Source organism: Pistacia vera, unplaced genomic scaffold (genome assembly GCF_008641045.1).
Source record: "Pistacia vera cultivar Batoury unplaced genomic scaffold, PisVer_v2 Contig164, whole genome shotgun sequence".
Taxonomy (NCBI): Eukaryota; Viridiplantae; Streptophyta; class Magnoliopsida; order Sapindales; family Anacardiaceae; genus Pistacia; species Pistacia vera.
Window position 1 is genome coordinate 654480 of NW_022195726.1, and position 8165 is coordinate 662644.

Below are 8165 nucleotides of genomic sequence, written 5' to 3' on the forward strand. Positions count from 1 at the left end.
TTTACTAAAAAATAAAAATGATTTAATATTAACATTTAAGTAATTAATTAATTTTTATTTAAAATTATTTTAATGGTGGAATTAAATATGATAATACAATAGATCCTCTCTATAATCATAATGTTGGGACCAACTAAATTTATAATTATGAGAAATTTATAACTTAATAGAGATGTAGTTACAAGAATTATTGTTTGATTCAAAAATTATTATTTTGATTTCTTATTTTATAATTCATGTTTTAATAGTATTAAGATTTCAATTAATTGTTTTAGTAGTATCGAGATAGTACGAAAATGAATATCAAAGAGTCATTGCAGAATTGAGTGACTAGATTCGACAACTTTACTATACTAATCAAATGGATATTAATGTCTTCCTCAATCATCCAAATGAGCAACAAGTCGTGTATGCTTTAACTAAAGAAGAAATCATCACTAGAATTAGATAAGAAGAGGAATGAGATAATCTTGAAGATGATAATGCGGAGTTTCATGCTAGGAAGCTTTAAACATGGTTGAGAAATTAGAAATATTTTGGATTCAACAATAAGGTGCCATACTGGCGACTGATTACATACTTACAAGATAAAAGATGTGGTAACAATTATAAAGCATAAATCATTGTCTCAAACAACTTTAGATACATATTTTATTTCATCTTAAACCTTTAATGTCACATGACATATGATGCGTTGTTACTACAACATGGAAAAATAGCAAGTGCACTAGTCGTACAAAGTAATAAAGTGATGAGTGAGTATCGTTCCCACGAGGATAGTGTTACTAAGTATCGATTTCTCTAGTTTAAGTCCTAATTGAAGAAACAATAAATTGGATTGATGGAAAATTAACAAATTAAATACAAATTCACAAAATGTAAATGAATGATAATGAAATTAAAGCAAAACCCAACAACTTAACTAATTAAACAATGCTAAAAAATGCTAGGGTGTTGATTTCAACTAGATACGCTAACCCAAATCATAGAATCTATTACCCAAGTTCTAATTTCTTGATTTAAAATCGAATTCTCTAAGTTGTAAAACATACTTTCTCATGCTATATTTCCCTACTTATCCCTATTAAGCTTCCGCACCCAACAAAATGAAGATTAATAATTCAAAGTCTTTTAAACTTTATGGAATTTTATCTAGATTTCATAGATCGCTAAACCTATCTCTAGTGTTTGCTTAATCTACGGTATTTATCCCAAGAGACACAATCACAAATCACTTCTCAGTCTTATTGTGAACAACACACATTTGAATGGTGATCAAGCATCCAAAAGTTATTAAGCAAAGAGATAAACACTCAATTATGAAATTAAAACTCAAATAAATTTGAATCATTGTATCAAGGTTACATCAACCCTAGCTAAACAACTTAGTTAATACTCAAAAACGAAATAAAATAACAAAAATAAACTAAATCAAGATTCATCATTGAAAAACAAGCAAAAGATGGAGAAATCTTCTCTAATTTGAAGCCCAAATCTTCAATAATCTTCTCCTTCCATGAGCTGCCTTCCAAATGACGAACCAAGCCCCTTTTCTCTTCCTTTTCACTCTAATTTATACCTCTCTCACTTAAGGATGAAGCCCTAGCAAGCCAAAACGCGTCGTTTTATTTTTACAACTGTTGCAGGTTTTGCCGCGACAAGGAACTTTTGGGACAAATTTGAGCATGATAGAGTCTGAATATGAAAAAGTGTTAAACATATGAATTGTAACCCTTTCAATTATCTTTCTACTCATTCAAGAATCAGCACAATCTGAGGCCTACAACTAAGTTATGACAGAAATACTGAAGCACGTCCAAAGACCTTTTTCTTCAGTTCCCACCGTACTTTTCACGACTTCAAGCCAAGTTTTCAACCTTGTCCAGTCAGAATTAGGAAAAACGCAAAACATGAAGGTTGTAGCTCTTCTTCTAGCTTTGCAAAGCTTCTAAATTTAGGTCATTCCGAGTTTTCAAGCTCAAGTTACACAATTTACGCTCAAAACTGTCATTTATGCTCAAAATCATCGTTTGGGCCTGTAAAGACAAATTAATAGCATTAGGTAGCAATTATGGCCTAAATTGTATGAAAAGTATCATAAATCCTATCAAAATTCAATGCAAAATCATAGGGTAAAATAAGATTAGCAACATATATTTTTTGCAATATACATATAATTATAACTATGTAGAGGGAAGTTCCTTAAGAAGAGACCTAGAAAAATTATAACTTATTACAATGTGAAATTTATTTTTATTTATAACTGGCTTAAGTTGGGATAAAACATTTTTATGACTATATATAGATTATTTCTATATAGAGTATCATTATAAAGATGTTCTACTGTATATAACATACAAGATTACTCCAAACACATTATTGTCTCCTATCCAATACAATTTAATCTAATCCCAAAAAACAGTATATGTGTATAATGAGTCAAATGAACCGTAAACACATGTTTTATATATATTAGTAAAATTAGGATGGTAATTCAATTATTTTGAAACTCCTTTGGTTTGAATCCCAGCATTCAAAACACGTAACTTATAATGTGAAAGTTGATATTTTCAATGATACAGTTACCAAGCTTTAAGGGTAATGGGAAAGTTAATATTCTCCTTATGAAGTTTTATAAAAACAGACAAAAGACATGGGAGGGACATTCATTTTATTAGTCTCCATTCTAAAGTTAATTAATAGAGGCTTTGGATTCGGTTGGCATCTTCTTTTTTTTCAAGCTTTAATTGGTCTTCTCTGAAATACGAAACTAACTGAGTTAAACTTAAACAGTAGTCTCATAAGTAACAGATGAATAGAGGGCTCACGTGGCGGAAACCGCGGCGGTTAAGCCTATATTTGATTTTGACTCTGCGTTTAATAAAACCACATGGGGAAGATGAGTTTTGTTTTGCTCAAAAAGTGTATTTATAGTAAAAATATGAAACCTTAAATTTTCTTTCAATTTATCGTATGTAATTATTGGCTACCCATAATTTGTTTTCTTCAAACATTGTATACAAAACAATTAACAGAGTGAGGATAAATAGTCAATACATTAAATAAAAAGGGTACTTCACTTTAGAATAAACATAAGAAGAATATGGCATTTAGATTGGGGACGCTCAAACCATTAATACAAATCATATAAAATAATATAATTCTAAGTCTTGAAAATAAAATGGAATCTCGTAAGTTGAGTATATTAGTGAGGCTGAGGCCTACATCAACTACAGTCCAGTGGTGCAATGAAGAATAATTTTAATTTACATTAATTTGTTCAAAACACATGGCATGAAAATGTTCAAGAGAGTAAGCTTGTGACTATTTGTTAAATGGCTTAATTTACAATACCCAATATGTGAGTTGTGACCTAACAAAAGGTTCTCATTCCGTTATTCTTGACACCATTAGTAAGTAATTCTTTGCGTATAATTGTCGCCCATTAATATTGTCAATGGAAGTGGGTTTGGTTGCACCGTCCATCTTATCATCACATAAACCTTATAATAATTCTTTCATCAAACTGTTTTTTATATGTTAGAATATCGTTGTAATGTTATATTAATTAAAATAAATCAAGACCCAACTTAGATGGTATCTAATTAGAACAAAAGCAGATTATACCTTTTCATCTACCAAGAAAAGACAAGAAATAAGCCGAAAAAACAACTAATAATACCAATTAAATTAACTAAAATTATATATACTTTGACTGGCTGGCTAAAACATCTAATACTAATAGCTATTTGTCCTTTTGTTCGATAACCAGATTCTCTTATTTTATGCTTCCCTTTGGCCTTTTCTACTCCTTGTATTGTACGTACCTGTTCATATAACTTTGAATTGAATTCCCCATATTAATCTAATACATAAACACTTGCTTACTTTTTTGTTGTCTAAAGAAGATTCTCATCCATTTTTTACAAGCTCATCACTGTGTACCCAATTATTTAATAATATATATGCTCCGTCGGTTATTAACTTATTTTTAGTGAATAAGGGAGGAGTTAAAATAGTAGGCAGCATTTATTTTTGAATCAAACCCCGACAGTTATAGGTTTTCCTCTCTGGACATTTGGTACAAACTCCATTGTCATATTAATTGCTCTAGCATTAAATACTATCACTCACATTTCATCGGTTTGGTATTGGTACTAGCATTGCCTTCAAAATGCAGCAATTAAAGTTTGGCACAGACCAACTCTTTATATTATTTACCTAACATTTAGAGATGGGCGTGGGTCGGGTGAGGGCCGGGGAATGGGGTCCTCGTCCCCTACTCGAGTTGGGGGTGCCGGGGAATCCCCATCCCCGACCCCACGGGGGTGAGATGATCCCCCATCATTGCCCGTTCTTATTTGGGTGCTACTACCCGCGGCAAAACCACCCCCCAAGTAATAACCCCCACAGGCGATTTCCCTTGGATGAGTAGTCCCCTTGGGGAATTTTCCCCATGAATGGGGAATAATATCCGTTGGTCATTTTTCTAATTTCTATTTAAATTTCATCAGCTTAATGTCTTAAACATATCAAAGAGTCAGTGGGGAATTTTCAACTGCCAAGAGTCCAACAATTATCCAAATACCCAAAATAAATAAAATAAAAACTAGAAAATGGCTAATTAGTTTATATGATAAGTTAAACATAGTCTTGTATAGGAACCAACCTACATTCAAAACCTTTTATTGCGAAAATCACAAAAAATCATTAAAAGCTAATTATGTATAAAAAATATGTCAATTTGAGATATTAATTGTTATATATATATATTTTAATTGTTTTCTTTAACTTGGTTTTTTATTAATATTTTCTTTTAATCAATATAGAGGGTTATTAGTTATATAATATTTTCAATTAATTATAAATGTGTTTAATATTAATCAATCTATTCCAAAAAATAAAAAAATAATTTAATAAATTTTGACATTGGACAAATTTGGAGTTTTGGACTTGTGATTTCATACATCTAAGATTAAAAGTTCCAATTTCTATGTAACACTAAACTTGGTCTTACATTTAAGATTAAGAGTTCCAATTTTTATTAGATTATGTTAATATGTTAATAGTTTATATTTGATTTACAAATTATTAAATTAAAGTGTATAGTGACATTATATATTTTATTTATGTTTGAGAATAAATTAATATGATTTTTTATAGGCTATAATTCATTAATTCATTACATTAATAATAATAAAAATAATAAAACTTTACATAATGAAAATATTATTTCATTATCGAATATTTCAATAGTGATTAGTTTTATAATATACAATAAATATATCAAAAACTAATAAATTAACGACTTTTTTTAAAAATTGCACAATTATGGTGATTATATTTGGCATTAAAACATAATTACTTAATCTGTTAATTAGAGAGAGAGAGAGCCTGAGAGATATATTACGAAGACCATTTTGAATTATTAATCTTTACTTAAAAGTATTAAGTATCTTTATAAAACATAATAAATTGTCAATTTTTAATCAAATATCAAAATATATTCACTTTATGCCTTACAATTACTTTTAATACATAAATTAAAATATTCAATAATAAATTTAAGATAACAATTACAAAATTTGATTGCATCAAATAATTCATAGGATGATTATTTTACACAAAATCTATTATCTTATACAAAATTTTATAAAACATATAATTAATAAATTATATATTTTTGGGGTGGGTCGGGGCCTCGCGAGGATGTAGCCATCCCCATACCCGATCCGCCCTGACCCCCCAGGAATACTCTTCTCCTCATACCCGACCCCATCCCCAAAATTTTCGGAGAATCTTCGCTTTGTTCAGGACAGGGCTCCAATAGGTCAGGTAAATCGCCTATCGCTACTAAGATTATGCAATATTCAATCTAATTTTGTTACACAAATCATTCATCAACTACTACTACTCCTTTTGTTTTAACTGTTTCTATCATTTAATTTCCTCCGCCTATGATTACTATTAGTGAATTGGTGTTTAGACTTTGTAATTAAATATATTAATGTGAAGGTCAACTTTGTAACAATATATGAAGTTAGAAATAAGGCATAAGCAAGCATGCAGGAGACAAACTTATATTTGAACCAAGAAATTTGGAGTCAAACTCCAAAATATTTGCTTTTTTCTTATTGCCGTGCATTTTCTATTACCTTAGATGCCAAAAACTGAACAAGGGAGAAATACAATTTTGGTTTTTGGCTAACTATAAAGACAGCTTTCTGGACTTAATTAAATGACGTTCCAATTTTACTGGACGTCTCCAAGAAAAGAAACACCAGCACAAGTTTAGGTTTATAAATAGTATTGATAAACAATACTTTACAGGTAATCTTTTGAAGACTTTTGTGGTTGTAAGGGGAATCAAATTCAAATAGATTCTAGCATTTGGCCTCTCCTACTTAGTCTTTGATACGGCGTTGAATTTTGCTATATATTAATGTAGAAATTAAATGTTAAAGTAAAACATACCATCTGTCACTGCAGTACAGGGGCCAATGGGTTTACATGATCTTCAGTCATTTAATTTTAAATTAAGATAAACTCATAATTAATCACTTGAGTGAGATATATATCTCATACTTTGAATTAAAAAACCGCTCCTATTTGGATTCTTTATTGCTATAAAACAAGAATTTCAATTTTGAATGATAATTTAAGGGAGAATTTACAATTTACTTAATGAAAAATACATGGACTCTTGTGGTACTTCGACACTTTCTCATTAGGCTCTGAGTGAATTATAACAGATCAAGTAAATATGAATACACTTGTTTGAGCTCGAAGCAAGGTCCGTTGCTGGAATCACCATTTCAGCCTAATTCTAAGTACATTTGAGTGGGCTTCATCATCCCAAAACCTTTCTTAATAGGGAAATAATTTTTTTTTTTTTTTTTTTTTTTGGGTTACTGACAAATTTAATTCAAAATATAATATGTAAGACTTGATGTGGCCAAATGGCACAATTATGCAATTGAAAGTGGTTTAAGAAGAAGTTATTTAACTACCTATCTTAATCCTTGATGGGAGGTTAAAGGAAATTGATGGGAGTTATCTTGGTCCCTAGTCTAGCCATTATAAGTATATCATCTTCTCCATCAAAGTGATATTAATACAACACAAAATTCTGGAGGCATAGGCTAGAAGACATTCCTCAAACACTCTCTCACAAGTTATCTAAATCTTGGGTTCATTGCAATCCACGTTTGGCTTTCTACAACACTTTGAACAATATGGCTGGAGGTAAGTGATTAAATTTCGCATTATGTATTTATGTATTATTCCACATTTGGTATCACAACCATGCTTCTTGCTTGTTGTTCAGTGATAAGATATGATGAAGTATGATGCAGTTATATTTATGTTTTTTTTAATTCAAATCTAATTATCTCATATTTATGTTTGGGAATTGTGTTTGGTTAAACTAATTAGAAAATTAAATTCCCTGTGAAATTATGAGAAAAACGGCTTTTAAATCGTCTAAATGGAGTTAAATTGACTTAGTTATGACATTTTGAAGTTATGGGTTTGAAGTGGGTTGTTTCGAGTTAGGTATTCGAATGCAGACTCGGCTGGAGGTTGTAGACGACTGGATCAGAAGAAATGATAAATTGTTTTTATTTAAATTTTTGAAAATGACATGTCGTTTACTATCAAAAAAAAAAAAAAAAAAAAAAAAAGAGAGAGAAACTCTCTTACTCAAACCCAAAACCATTTGGTTGAATGTCTTTTAATGGACTCACTGAATCAGACTGGCCGATTAACGTGCTTGTTATTTCATTTAAATTAAAATCAATTTATTAAAGTCTGGGAAAATGCTTTTAATGCAACCTTATTGAAAGCTAAAAGCTGGCTGTTGAGAATTGAACCAAGCCTTTTGGATGAAAGCTAAACCTCCTAACCACTAGGCTAAATTGTTTTTTGTAGGCTGTTTTGGAATTTAAATTTACTTATATTTAAACTATTGCTGAGATTACTATATATATGCTAAATTATTTTTTCTATGCATAATGATATGATCAACAAAAGTTCAAGTTGATATTACTATTATTGCCATATTGAAGAAGTGCGTATTGTAAAGTTTTAGGAGTAGCCAAAGCATCATAAGGCATGATAATAATCACATAAAATTATTTTTGTTCAAACTTCAAGAGGTTTTATGG